Source organism: Neopsephotus bourkii, unplaced genomic scaffold, assembly GCF_033783945.1.
Source record: "Neopsephotus bourkii isolate Nb327-2 ecotype Australia unplaced genomic scaffold, CSIRO-AGI_Nbou_v1 NB_1767, whole genome shotgun sequence".
In the NCBI taxonomy this organism is placed as follows: Eukaryota; Metazoa; Chordata; class Aves; order Psittaciformes; family Psittacidae; genus Neopsephotus; species Neopsephotus bourkii.
The window spans coordinates 2543742-2559057 of record NW_026902241.1 but is presented as its reverse complement, the minus strand read 5'-3'; the positions used below and the strand labels follow the sequence as shown (position 1 = coordinate 2559057).

At 41.4% G+C, this 15316-nt stretch overlaps 1 protein-coding gene across 1 annotated transcript in view; it reads left to right on the top strand.

The window, feature by feature from the left end:
- The first annotated feature begins 11501 nt into the window (after nucleotides 1-11501).
- Nucleotides 11502-15316, top strand: part of PLEKHG1 (pleckstrin homology and RhoGEF domain containing G1) — a 137307-nt gene continuing 133492 nt past the window's right edge. The window contains exon 1 of the mRNA XM_061378656.1: nucleotides 11502-11648. The gene's annotated coding sequence lies outside the window, so the exon portion shown is untranslated. The remainder of the gene's footprint in view (nucleotides 11649-15316) is intronic.

Sequence of the window (15316 nt, the reverse complement as noted above, 5' to 3'; positions counted from 1 at the left end):
GAGTGGTGTACCACACCTTAAGTCCTGATGAGAGCTGCTTTCCATCAGTGCAGCAGAGGAAAGAAAGGTGTGGAGTTCCTGAATGCCAGGTGGGAGAGAGGTGGGAGGGGTTATATCCAGCCTAACCTGGTCTGGTTTAAAGTTTGGACAATGCTGTAACTTTGATTAATGGACTGTTGTGCCCCAAATATTTCTTGGATGTCTATGTTACCATTTTCAATTGTGCTAACTTAAACAAACCAGCAATCAATTAACTAGAATTACAGCACAACCAAAACTGTAGGTTAAACAAAGCCATTGCGATGAAGCTGGCTTTCAGCCCAGTATCTGCTGCTGATGGGATATGAAACAGCCTATTGATTCTGCAGCTCTTGAATTCTTGTACAAAAGTAGAAACAATGCTAATTGCTTTTTCAATAGGAAAAAAAAATAAATTCACTATCTCCACTTAAAAAAGGCAATGTGCATTACTGAGCCAATTCTTAGGAGGCTATCCAGACAGAAGTACTTTCAGCACATTAAGAAAACCTCAGGTTAGAGTTATACAAACTTTGAGCAATTATGAAAGAAAGGCAAGAACACCACTGCTCATTGCAGGGTTTTGGACTAGATGACCTTTGAAGGACCTTTCTAGCCCAAAGTATTCCATAATTCTATGAACACTAAATTTTAAACTATATTTGTATGCTCACCTGTCAGAATGTTGCGCAAACTTTTTGTTATATTTTCAGCTTTCTGTGCTTCATGTAGAAAGCTATTTGAAAAGACAAAAAAGCTCTGCAAAGTTTCTATGCTGGTGACTGGCAATTTATTGCTAATACTGTGATATTTAGCACTTTTTGTCTGGCTTCAGATGACAGAACCTTAAAATGTATGAAGATCTCAGCTTTGGCTTAAAAGTTTCTAGTATTCATGGTCTTGGGGGAAAATGTGGAAACCTGGAACAAACACACACAAATGGCTTAAACAAGAAGACAAGCAACAGCAACTGAAAACATAGTTTTCAGAAAGCTCTTCGTTTTAATTAATCCTCTGTTCCGGGGGAACAGTTCTGTGGTTTTTCAATATGTGAGGGTTGCTAATACAAAAAGTTTGCAGTAATTGTAAAAGCAACAACCAGTCCAGCTGCATTCCCTGTGCAGAAACTGAGAGGGACAGCAAGCCATAAATAGTGGTGTTACCACCCTTCTTTGCCTCAGTTAAGGAGTATTATTATTCTAAACACAAAACAAACTATTGCTCGGGCTCCAACTGAAAATTTCAAAGCCTCATAAATCTGCCAGGTCAAAGCCAATTTTCACTGGAATTTTGGAAGGAACTTCTTTTCCTGAGAGAAATATCCAGGGATAATTTTAATTTCCTTTTACTAGTTGTTTTAGCACCATTGTCTGAAAACACATTGTTCTTCAAACGAAAGAATATGAATTTTCCTCTAATTAACCTCATTCTATATATGCCTGTAATTTAGCACTAGCCTACTGCAGCAAACACGTGCAGAGGATCTACAATGTGTATATATTCCCCTTTAGCCTGGAGCTGCTGAAAACTCTTCAGGCAGAGATTGATTTGGGAAGTGACTGCTCATTAATTAATTACTGATCTGCTGTAGGTAGAAAAGCACTGCCTAAGCTGTTTTCTGTAAGATCCCAGCTAAGGTGGGAATATAGCCTTCATGGAGCTGAGTCCTGGAAGGGGTCATGTTGGGTGGCGAATTGGTAGGACGCAGCACATGAGCTTCTCCAGTGCTGCATAATGCTCAGTGGCCTGAATGATTCAGTGCCATGAAACAAAAGCAGAGCTCAGTGCAAAGTTAGTATGAAGTAGGGAGGGGCTTCTGCGATAAAAGGTTTGGAAATGGCTCTCACAGATGAATGCTGCTGGCTCAAAAATATGAAGAGGAAGGTTTCTATTACTTGTTTTAATAAAAAGTCCTTCCATGAGGGCTCAGCAGACAGCTGAGGCAATATTCAGGGAAGTCTATTCAAAAGCAAGGATGTGTGTATGCATTCTCTGATTGCCCTTTTGAGAGTATTTTTTATATGCTGCCCTTTCTGCTTTGGATTATCTTCCTACATGGAAAGGCCAGCCTTCCAGAAAGGGATATGGGGCAGAACAGAAATGATGTTTTTTCCCTCCCTTTTCTTAGCCTATTTCTATTCTGTTAGTACCTTCCTGCTATAACACTTAAATCTCTTCCTTTGTGCATTAAATATGTTTTACATGAAAAACCAGACTGCAGTATAACCAGCTTGCAGCACAGTGTTTTCTACACTCAGTATTTTATCTTTGTTATATGTTGTGCTATATGTTTGCTAATATGCAAAAGAAACAAGATGGGTAATATAAGATAAAATCTGAGGTCTCTTTCTTTCTGGGAATGTTTATTTCATTTTCATCGTTACTTCTGAACTTCTGTTCTGCTCTTATGCAAGCAAATTTGGCCTAAGGCATCAATTAATGCAGTGAGAGAATAGCCATGATCAATTCGAGATCCCCACAAAGAACTCAGAAAATGAGAAACGTGGCAAAAGGGTAGGTTGTAGAATGAGAGAGGTGGCTCAAGATACTTGGTGTTGCGGGACAATCCTCCTGTTTTTTAACTGGTGTTAGATCTTTTTCCCTGGACAGAAACAACTGAGTTTAACAAGCATTTGTCTTGTTTGTTTTGGGTTTTTTTGGTGGAAGAATGTAGTAGCCCCACAGACTCAGCCAGTCAAAACACATGGCTCTAAGCCTAAAGAAATATGTCATAAAAGTGGATTTTTTCTTTTTCATGAAAAGAAGAAAAGGTAGAAAAAGGGATTACTTTACATAGTTCAAGTGATTAAGGTGGAAAAGACACTCTTCTGCCTCTAATGTGAATTTAAATAGATGTTAATTTGCTTATTATCTATTGTCAAAAAAGACACATTCTGAGACACATGCTGAAGAAATGTTCCTTTGTCTACCATGCACATCAGCTGTCTGGTAGACAAAGAAATATTGCTGTGACTCACTTTTTTTATACAAAGAAGCAAATAACAGTGTGGGTATCTTAGGTTTTCCAGTGTATCAATTTTATGTTGTAACAGTCCATAAGATTCAGAAAAATAATTCCAATGTCTGCTGGCCATAACAACGTGTTGTAGTTAAACCTTCACTCTGCAGGTAAACCCCAAGTTTACAGGCTTGCCACCTTGTTGAGCTTTTTCTTATTTTGTCAGCTCTGGGATTCTCTGTTTTGCCCTAGGCTCTCCCTGCACTTTTGGACTTCTTTCTCTACCAGGGTATCTCCTAACCTTATTAATATACACTCTTATTAAGGGGAGCTCTGTGCCAGCAGTGTGCAACACTGACGCGGTTGTGTTTTGGGAAGCACAGCTGCAAGGACCCTCCTCCAGGAACAGCGAACCAGATAGTTATTCAGTATCAAAGCAAATTTAGCCTCCAGGCACAAGCACTCTTGCTTTTTGTGCCTAGATAAACTAAGAAGCCTTGTGCAATCTATAGCAGTGTCTTGTAGGTGAAAAGAAATGTGAAGCTGGAGGGGTGTTGGAGCTTTTTCCAGCAGTATTTGTGTCAATAAAACACCCTGAAACTTAGGCTTTGCAAAGCTATCATAGGCTGAATTAGTCACAGCAGCAAAACTATCTGTTCACCAGTAGAGGATCTTCACATTAGAGATTTTTTCTATAAGCCACATGAATTGTTTTACCAACTAGTAAAAGCTACAGATTTTTACAGTCCCTAGAGCTTGGCTCTACTTTTTCCAACACTTTGCAGAACCAAGGTGAGATCTGGCTCCTAAGCCTTTTTCTCTTACCTCTTTTTCCAGTTGCTGTTATTAACTGTTCAGTCTGCACGGACAAGTCTGTGGTCCTTTCATAGAATCACAGAATCATAGAATAGTTAGGGTTGGAAAGGACCTTAAGATCATCAAGTTCCAACCCCCCTGCCATGGGCAGAGACACCTCACACTGGAAGGCAGCAGAAGTCAGTGGGGCTAAGTAGTATTTCTCCCTTTCAGTGTATTTCTCGAGGTACTTCCCAGTGTGACTGTCTCTCCTGTTTAGCCAGTCACGTGGTTATAGTATCATCAAATAATTGAAAAAGAATACAATTCCATGGCATCATTTACAAATCCATCTGGATTGCTTTTTTCAATCTGTTTCAAATTTGTGTACCCTGTAAAGTAAATCTAAGTTTACCAAGGCAGTTATCTTTCAAGGTCTCCTAAAAGTAGACCATAGGTTGAAGCCCACTGGTTGAGTAAAAAAGACCACCTTTACAGTTAAAATTTAAACTGCTTTTACTCAAAGGTTCAGGACACACTCAACACCACTTATACTGTAAATTCTCTGGTGCAGGGATCACCTTTTCATTGTCTACAAGTGCTGCATTCAGTGCATTTGTTGACTGTGCCTTATGAGCATTATTGCAGTGTAAGTAATAAATGCAATGTTGTCTGAGGGCCTTCAGAAATATCACTCTGGATGGAAGTTTCTGATCACTGGATTTGGAATATTTGGAAATTATTACCATTAGTTGCCTTGTGCTTCATGATGGTTGGTAGACTAGAGGTAAACATTGTCATAGCTGACTGAATTTGTGTGGTTGCACCCTAACTTGTGCAGCTTTCATGAGAGGAGATGCCAAGACTGAAAGGAAACTTGGGAGTTTCATGGAGCACAATTTCAATTGTTTATTCAATTATTAGCCAGTCCTGAAATGACTCACAACACATCTGCTTAGATTTACAGGCAGTTAACAGATGTAAGTGTTGGCTTTTTTGTTCAAAGTGATGTAGTGGGACATTGTCCTGGGCCAACAACTATCACAAATTTGAAGACTTGAGGAAATGGAACAGACTTTTGTCTCTTTCTTGCATCAGTTGCTTTGTCTGTGGCTAGGAAAAAGATACTCTGAAGGTGATTTTATCTGCCATACCTTGAGATAGCCCAGTAATCTAGTAAGAGTATTAAGTGAAAGTCGGGCATTGTTGTCTCTGGGACACTTGGAAAACTCTGGGAGTGTCTGATCTGCATTTGCAATGACTCCGATTTTTGATGTGACTTTATTTGGTAATTCTTGCATCTGTAATAATAAGAGAGTGTGCTGGCTGCTTGAGTGGTGGAATTCTTTCAAAATGTTGAAAACTGATATTCAGTTATGCCTCAGAATTATCAAGAACTGTTTCTGTTACATTAACATTCAAATTTCATGCTCTTTCAAATAGATAATTGCTTTTTGCCCAGGGATAGATGAACCAATATAGGCCATGCCATATAAACAAGTGTTTACAAGATGCTACAATACATTGCCTTTTCTAAATGATGTTGTTTCTGGTTGTAATTTTGGGTTGCTCTGTACCAGCCTTCTATGCTAACCTACATTAAATAAAAGGAATTAACTTCACCTATCATAACAAAGCACTGATCATACCACTTTAGGGGTTTTTGTTGTTGTTTTGGGGGTTTTGGTCTTGGGGTTTTTGTTGGGGTTTTTTTTTTTCACTTTCTTGTTCTATTTTTCTTCCTTATGTCATTATCTCACTGAAGTGTCTCTTCACTCAACCCACCATGTCTGAGGCTGAGATAACTCCTCCTTCCTCCCTTCTCTACTTCACATTTTCACTTCGCTACGTGCAACTACCAAAGAATCAAAAGCATCTACCTGTACTGTAGGTAGAAATATATTTTAAAAATATAAGATATTCTCTGTCTTTTTGTCAATGACAGGTCTTCATTTTAGAGCTAATATCCTTCTGCTGGATAGGTACAGACTGAGGTCAACACAAGTTCCTATTTGGGCCTTAACAGCCTTAGTAGTTACAGATTCTGATAAAGCTTTGGAACTTCCTTTTCCACTGTCTTTTCTGCACTCATGTAGATATGTACAGAATGAAAACAGAGCAGGTTTGTTAAATCTTTGTTCTGGCTTGATAGCATCTGATATATCACCTTCCCCTGACCAGTCTGCAGTGGCTGAGCATGAGCTGTTCAGTGTAATTTAAATTTGCCTGAGGGCTGTGATGAATTATGCCTGCTGCCCATGACCCAGTTTACTTCTGCCACTCCTAGAGTTTACTAACAGACAGGAAAGTCTTTCCTCAAGACAGCTTTTTGCTGCACTAGTAGCTTAGGACAGCATGGGATGCAGCTTTGATGAGGATTGGGATGGCTGAATGGTGGCACAGCAGTTATCTGATCGGGAATGTGTGCTGCATTAGACAGGGATACAGCAAAGAAGATTACAGCTCTCAGCTCTCTCTTGCAAATATGGCCCTCAGCATCCTCTCAATCCATGCCTAGAGGACTGCCTTTGCAAACCGTCTCCTCTAGGGTCATCTCTCTCTGATGGCAGCAAACCAGACTGTATGCAGGGGAGAATCTTGGGCCAGTTGTGCTTGAGAAAAAAACTCCAGGGACTGGTTGGTGATACCAGAGCAGTTAGCCAGGGGCTGAAGTTAGTTTACTGCCTAAAAAAAAAGCATGGTTATTCCTCATTACTCAGATGGTAGTTTATAACAATTAGTCTAATTATCGTGGAGCATTGTGCTTTAAAAGGCACAGCTGAAAGCAGAGAACCTCAAGATTTTCATGTAAGTAGTAAAACTTCTTTTAATAACCTAAATGAGCTAGCAGAAACCAGTGGTTATGTGTTTGAAGGAGTTTCCTTTAAGTTGAAGTGTATTACTGTAATCAGATGAGCTCATCCATCATCTGAGCAACCTGTATTATCAGTGTTGAAAAGTAACTCTTAGTTGCTGCTTAAAGCAACTCAAGTGTACTCTTCATTGTGCTCATAAGACCTCAGATTTGCTCCTCTTTTTTGTGTATGTAAACTCACCACAAAGCACAAAACAAACAAAAAAAAAAACCCTACTTTTTAAAGGGCATGATCTTGCAACCCCTAAATCAAATACACAAACCAAAAGCCTTCTTCTGACATGTCGTAATACTCTTTATCCGAATAACCAATTTAAGCTGAAAAGAGACAGCTGAAACTAGCTGAGAAAAAGAGAAACTAGCACCTCCTGTGTGCTCACTAAGCCTTTGTGTTGTTTGAGCAACTGAACAGAGAACAAGGAACAGTTGGGATCCTTCTCCAGCTCTAATTTCAGTGCTTTTCAATGTCTTGTAAGGAGAGGTAAGCATTCTAGAGGGGTTGCAATGGTTCATTCTTACCTGGTGGCTTTGATATAAGGAGTGTAAAATCTAATGGTGACTCTCTTGTAGATGGGGATGGTTGAAGGTTGTCCTTGTATGGAAGGTTGTCCTTGTATGCAAAGTTGAAATGAACTGTTTAGTTCTAGCACTATAACCTAAAACATTCCAAAGAAGATTTCACTGGGAAGACAACGCCTTGTAAGATTGAAACATGTGTTTTTGTTTGCAAGGATGTAAATGCAAATATTTTCAGCAGCAAGCCAATAGAAAATTATTCTGGAGGAGAACAAATGGGAAATGCAGAAGGATATTATTTACCAATATGCTTAAGAAAATATAATGAAGTGGAAGTTGTGCTTAAGGACCAAGACTTGTAAGGAATTTGGGACCTGAGTTGACAATATAATTGTGCTAGCTTTTGAATTTACCAGAAGTCTATTTTGCGAAGACTGCATCTGCTCTGCGTGTTTTTTTATGAAATACAGTTGTATTCAAGGAGAATCCAAGCAGTGCTGATATGTGGAAAAGCAAGGATGTTTACTTCTGCATGGAAACATTCCCAGACAAAGAAGGAATCAAATCCTCCCTCTAGAAAGATTAAATTCAGTCAATTCCTTCTGTACAATATCTTCTTCTTATGTTGACAGTCTTCATTCTTGCAGCCACTAATCTTATTCCCATTGTTTACATGCACCCTTTGTTTCCCAAGGCAAGTGGCATGCAAAATCACCTTGTATTTAAAGTTCTTGCAATTAAAATTTGCAGTAAGGCTTGGAGTAAGATGTTTTGAACTTTGTGATTAAAAGTTTTAACAGCCATTTCTTTTAAAACTTAAATATGCTTCCCGTTTTTTTCACACATGTATTAACTTGGAGGTAATTGAATACCTGCAGGACTCAGGCATAAAGTAGGTATGATAGCATTTTATTTGATATTAATGATTTTACTGGAACAGGTAATTAATGCAGTGGCTGTGTACTCCTTGGCACTAGTTTACATGAAAGAGTATGTTCTATTAAACAGAGGCATAGCTCTAAAAAAACCCCACTTACTAATATTGCTTTGCAAAGCAAATGAGTGTAGCTGTGGCTGCCAACTAAATTGTATTGTGGGTGGAATAATATATTTGGATGCTAGGAAAGGATCACACAGCAGATTTGGGTTTTGGTTTGTTTTGTTTCTTTTTATTTAGGCTGACTGGGGAGTGCCCAGCTTAAGATCACATCCATTTTTCCTGCCTTGTACCCTGTGCAAGGCATGGAGGCAGCTTCTTGCTTCTACATACCACCCTGGTCCCCAGTTAGTCAAATCTCAGATGTGTTTTTTTGTCTTTTAAGTGTTTGGGGGATGACTTTACAAATAGCAGCTTTCTGCTATTTTAGGGACATATTTTTTTTTCCTTTGCATTCTAACTTGGAACAGATAAACTTACACTTCTTTTTGAGTGAATGCTGTAAACATCAGCAAAACTGAAGTGACACAGATTTCTCTACATTTAAAAGCATTGCTTACAGTTTTGCTGAGTCACAAGCAAAATGAGAAAAACATCAACACAGTGACTGGTGCAATTCAGTCCTAGTGATATAAGGAAATGTTATGATATTTGAGATCGTGTATATGTACAAACCTATTAGTAGACTTGTTGATATAAGCTGACTTGTTAGAAGAAAGGAAAATAATGTTAGGTTACAGATTCCCAACTGTAATAAGCAAACCACTTTCAAGTGGTACATGAAGGCAAATTCTGATCACTGATGTGGAAGATACCAACTTGTTAGTGGCGCACGTTCCTGGCTGCGTGGGCAGCAGGAGGGACAGAAGTGAGGAGCTGATGAATGGAGTTGGATCCCATCTTATGTGCGAGGAGAAGGCAGAGGCTCTACTGCGTGAGGGTATGAGAGATGTTGTGAGAGAGAGTAGAAAAAGATGGGTGCCAAAAAAGATGGAGGTGGAGGGAGCAGAGGCTTGTGTCTTGCCTGTGTAAAAGAGTGTTGCTGAGGGTGGCTGAGCAAGGTTTTGGGGAACCCCCACAATACCCAGTGCTCTTGTCTGTGCCACCAGCCTTCTGGTGCACACGCAAAAGGTTGGCCTGCCTGCAGTCTCCTTTGTCACTCATGCCCTTTTACCAATAGTCACCTTGATTACCTTGGAGATAAGAGTTCCCACGGTATGCCCATCTATCTAATTCCGCAAAAAATGGGTGGTTCTTCAGACCTACTGTTTTGTATTACAGTGTTGTAAAATTTGACCTTTAAACCTCTATCATTCTTTCTGCAACAATGACCATACTCGATCAGTCAGCCAACATAAAACTGGAGGTATTTGATTAGTCCACTGGCACACTATTTTTAGCATGAGCAAACAGAAACCAGACTGGCTCATGATCAGGCCTTTGGGGAAAGGGAGGTAGGGTTGTAGAGAGAGGAAGAGACTTCTCTTCTTGAAGATTTTTCCTGTTAGTCACAGCACTGAGGAAAAATGAACTCCATATGGAACAGATCATGTCAGGCCATTAAAACATATTTGCAGAGACTGTACAGTTTCTTTAAAGAATTTGGTATATTCTGTGGTTTGGGGGTTTTGTTCTTATATCTCCCATTTGGGGATATGCATGCATTTTCATGTGTTTTAATTCGACTTGAGTTAAATGCATCAACCAGTAGTTTGCTATATTATCAACTTTGAAAGATCATAAAGGAAAAGCATTCCCTGATTCCCCCAATGGGAAAGAGTTATAAATGCTTCTCTCCGAGTAGTTTTGTTAGGCTTTGCTGCCTCTTTTTGTTTTCAATTGGTTTACAAACAAAGGCCAGGTTTGTGTCCCCAGAACAAGGCCAAAGTGTAGTGTGTTGAGGCAGGGATGATCCTGAATTCAGACATGGAGTAGCTATGCAGTGCAGGAGATCATGACCAGTGGGCTGGGTTTAGTGCAGCTACTAGCCACATCTAAAATCAGTTGCCCTTTTCTCATTTGTCCTGTTGAGAAACTTTGTAGACTGCCATTCCAGAATATTAATCATGGAGTTCAGTCTCCTGTGATCTGCCTTTAGGCAGATAGGACAGTGATGGCTTGCAAGGAAGGAGGGGTAGAGAGAGGTTTGCCCTTTGATGATAACTATACTCTAATTCTGCAATGTGTATAAATGTTATGCATAAGAGTGGCTGTCATTAAAACTCTTGAGGTTCATTTTTCACTCGAGTTGAGAAGCTAATGTAGTCCCACATATTAACTGCAAACCTTCGGTTTGAAATGTGGCCACAATTAATTGATAAATGTGTTCATCTCTTAAAATTCAGCACTGGTCTGAAACATATTCAGTATGCATGTTGGGTATGCACACTGAGGAGCTCTGGGCTTTTGAATTAATGATACAGAAACAGACCCTGCCAGAGCTTGCTCTTTTTTTTTAAGGATTCCAGTGAGAACAGGTAAGATGAGGGCAAGCACTGAAACTTCCTGCTTTTCTGAATTACTGCTGTAATTACTTGTTTTGACATCTTAAAACTTGAGTGAGTCTAACCTCCCGAATTTCCTCATATTCCACGTGCCGTATGTTAGCACGAGTAGAGGGAGAAACTAGGTTAGAGAACAAAAGCTATGGAGTTTTACTGAATGTGGAGTATGGAGCAAAGTTCCACAGGAAACCAAGGGTTTTGTTAGGGCTCAGAAGAAAAAGGACCACTGAATGTGTGCAAAGAATTCAGGCTTTATTTCAGCAGTTTCTGTCTTTGTGCGTATCTCACACAATATTAAAAAAATAAATGAAAAAGTAACTTTAAACTCACCTTTCCAAAGATGGCCAGGCGGACTGCCAGGAGGCAGGTGTACTCTCTAAAACCTCTTTGAATTTGCTTCTACGGACTGTGTTTCAGGGCTGACTTTGCATTTTGGTAATTCGTGTTTACAGCAGCTCTCACCGTTCAATACCGATGCTGTGAGTTAGATCATCGAATTTAAACCCTATGCCCATCTGCGAGGCGGGGATGGGGCTCCCGGCCGGTTGGAGAGGCGGCAGCAGCGGCAGGGCAGGGAAGCCGAGTGCTCGCTCCCGGCATGAGAACAGTAGCTGATTTATGTTTTATTATTTTTTTTTTTTTTTCTGTCTTTCTTTTCCTCTCTTCTTCTTCCCGGGGCTGTAATCCGACTGCTCTCTTTGGCTCGGCTCCAGAGACAAGTCCGAGTGGTTAATGTCTCTTCCCCCCCTCCCTTTCCCAGCCTCCAAGGGAGGAGGAGGGGGAGAAGAAGGGGAAGGGGAGCGGAGCGGAGCCGAGTCAACTTGCAGCCCGGGGCCGGGCCGGGCCGGGCCTCCCTGGGGAGGGGCTGAGGCAGCGGCTCGGCTGCGGGAACTGCATGGAGGAGGGGAGTTTCACAGACTCCCCTGCCCGGCCAGGAGGAGGAGGAAGTTTGGAGATTAAGGCGCTGCTCGGAGACCGAGCGCACGGAGAGAACCGGGGCGAGGCCGCGGGTGCTGTGAGAGGGACCCCCGGCGCCGCTGCTGAGTGAGTTACAGGTCGGAGGGAAGGGGGATAACCTTCCGCACCCTGCGTTTGGATTTTAAACGGGAGGAGCAGCGGGTGTGGGAGCGCATACGACGGGGAAAGGAGGCGGCTGCGGCTTTGTTCGTGCGGGGCTCATCGCGGAGGGGGCGGCGGCTGCCGGCTTGGCCCGCGCCGGTCGGTGCGGTACCCGGTGCTCTGCAGCCCCCTGAAACCGCCCGCCCGGTTGGTGCTGGGCAGGGCGGCCCCAGCTCCCTTCCTCAGGGCGTCTGAAGGGGAGCGGGCGTTCTGTGTCCGCAGCCTTTGTGAGAGTCCCAGCTCCTTCGGCGGTAGCGGGCGCCGGGCTGCGGCAGCGATCGCCCGCAGCTCGCTTTGGGCACGGCAGAGCTTTGTGTTCGGCCGGCCGGCGGAGAGGAGGGCTTAACTGAGGTGCGCGGATTTTCGGGGAGGAAAGAACTGTTCCTGCTAACGTACGATAAAACCGCTCTGTGTTTCAGGCTTTGTGTAGATGCTTTAGCAAACCTGTCTGCTGGGAAACTCTGTTCCAAAAAAGCTTCACACACTTTTTGGTGTTTTACAGTATCGCTAATAGGATTGGGATAAGTGTGGGCTAAAGAGGGTTTAAAATATGATTAAAGTTGTCGTTAAGTGCCAGGAACGTTTATCCTAAGGAGGGAAGAAGAGGGAGAGGCGATGAGGCAGCACAGTGTCCTGGGGGCCCTGGAAGCAATGTCCTGCTGTCCCGTGGGACCCTGAGAGCACCTCTCCATCTTTTGCCCTTGCCTCTTCCCCGCTTTGTCCCAGTCCTTGTCCCTCTTGTTGAACGAGAAGCCCGTCAGAGTTCATCCATCGCTTAGCCTAGACAGACGAGGGGCACTCATTTCCTTCTTTCTTCACCAGCCGCAGTGGTCCAAGTATGAGGGAAAAGGACCTGAAGCAAACTTAGCTGTACAGTCAGCTGGCTTCTAATACGGTCTCTCTTTAGTTGGCTTTTTTCCCCCTTTAATAATTAATTGGCACGCTCAGAAAGAGCTGTGTCCTTGTTTTTTTCTTTTAATGTTTGCTGGTACTTCAGCTATTTAATAATGCTGCCTAAAGAACCTGATGACTTATAGGTGTTTTGAAAGCTGTGTAATAAGAGCCTACTAATAGTCTTCTTTTGCTACTGTTTCATTCTTGGAGGGAGCAATCTTTCCTGCTGGAGAGTTGCGGTTCAAATTTCCACAAGCGTTTGTTGCCCGTGCCTCTAGCTAAATTTATAAAGGAATTCTGTTAGCTTGTAGAAAGCTAAATCTGGCTGCAGCAGCTCCTGGCTGCGCCATTCACTGTGGTTGGCAAGGCACAATGTATGGCTTCCTTGAGGTTTATTTTTAATAACTTTTTTTTTTTTTTTTAGTGTGTGTGGCACGTAGCTGTCATGATTTTGGGAACTCTCTTTACCACTGTGTGTGGGTGCTTTGAGATGAAACCATAAGAGTTATGCTAAGGTTAGAAAATGTATTAATAGGGCACTTGTCTTGAAAACATGAGATGGGAGTTTGAGATCAGTGTCTTAATGAATATTGTTATTGTTCTCAGGTCCGTGCAGATGCTTAGCCATTAAACTTTGACTTTCTGCTTCTCCTCTGTGTTCTCAGTTGGCAAACTAGAAAAGATGCAGAGCACTCTAAAAGGTTCAGTTTTAAATGTGTTAACTTGTGGGAATGCTGGCTTTTCCTCACAGACGCAGAGAGCTCTAGGTAAACAACATCAATCTGTGGCCATACAACTGAGTGCATCCATGCGAAGACACATTATGATTCAAATTCTAGGTGTCAATGTGTAATTTTGCTTGTTTTGCTTATGATTTTAAAAAAAATAAAAAGAATATAAGTTTGTAGTCCAATTGGTTTGTAATCGTCCTACTTGATAACATCTTGCAAAGACAGCATTGACTTGATTTTTAAGTAGGGGTGGATGTTAAGAATGCACAGCTTTGGAAATCTTCAAGTAGGGAAATTAGTTTGTTGGCAGCCCTCAAGATTTCAGGACATCTGCTAATGTGTTCTCCTTCTTTCTTGAGCAGGATGTGAGAACACAAGTTAACTGTCCAAAGGCATTCTTTGGGCCTAAAATGGTTCATAGCAAGCCCTTGGTCTAAAGTGTTCCCAGTAGCAAAGGTTTTGAGCTTACTGAGCAATTGGTACCTTCCTCTGCAACGTGTTGTTTAGGGCGTTTTCATTTGGTGGTGCTTTTATTTGTCTGGGTTTTTTTATGGGCTTGTGTGTTGTGTATTATTATTTTATTTTATTTTAAACATTTGTTCTGACCTAAAAGGCTAAAGCTAGAAGGGAAGTGAAAATATCTTCTTACTTGTTTAATAAGTAATTTAGGTAAGTCAGTTTGTGGTACTTTTTGCTGCTTTTATTTGCATAGGTTGGTGTGGTTGAACCTTTCACTGATGCGATTTTTCATGTGGCACCAGTATTAGTATTTTTGCTAACTCATTTGGAGCAGTGTGCATGTTTGAAAACTTCCTGTGCATTTGTTTGGGTTGCCATATACCTGTCATCCTTTGCCTTTCCCATGCATGTGATTTCTTGGCTCCAATTCAGGAAAGGCTTTCTAAGCCCAGCTCACTAGATAGGGCTGTAGCAACTGCTGAAGGCACATACTTGACCTAGTGCTTTATTATCTTTGACTATAAACTCTCAGTGCAAAGCTGATCTGTTCTCTGTAACCATATAACATGAACAGAACTGTTATTGTGATTGTGGCTTCTATCATTTTACCTTACTGAAAAGATTATTGGTACCAGGGATAGCCAAAGCTCTGTGATAGCATCACCCGTGCAACTTGTAGCCTTTGAAATCAACCCAAAGACAGGGCTAACAAGAACCCGGTTACAAAATCTGCTGTTATTTTGAACAATAGTTCCACAGATTAGCCTGAGATACTGCTATTAAAAAAGAAGTCTTTGAACAGAGGTATGATCTTTAAAATTTAAGTGTGCCCTTTGTAATAGTATTTTAAAAAGACCAACCCACACCAAAGCAATTCCTATGTAAGGTTACTACAGGTTACATGAACTCAGAATGGACAGGTTTTTTTGGTTTATCTCTTAATTATTTTTTTAAAAGTCCCAAATATCAATCTTTAACAGATACTTTGACATTAACGTATGATACGTTAAAGTATGCCAAAGACTCATTCGACTCTTAGTTTTTGTTTGTTTGTTGCCCTCATGCTCAGCTGCCATTCCAGCAGTTCCTGGGCACCACTAAGTCTCTTCCCACTAAGCCAGAGCTGCAGTTACTGGTTTTTGGAGTACGGGGTCATGAAGAAGAGAGGCACCATGTTGCTGGGTTGCAGCTGGAGATAATGCTCAGCATGGCGCTGTCACATACCCCAAGTCCACAGGGTCAGATGCACTGGGTCAAGAAATAATTGAAACATCCAATCTGATGATTAAGGGAGCTGTTTGAGGAACATTGATTGGAAGTGTTTCTTGGATAAGACATCTATAAAGCCACGGCAGCTATAAGTTAGTACAAAGGAATTAATCTGATGTGCGTTCCCTTTTGTATTCAGCCGTGTGTTGAGAAGCATGATTGCTGTGTTACAGAAACATATTTTATTGAAACATTGTGTTAGTTATGGCTTTAAGTTACTTTGCCATATATTTCTTAGAG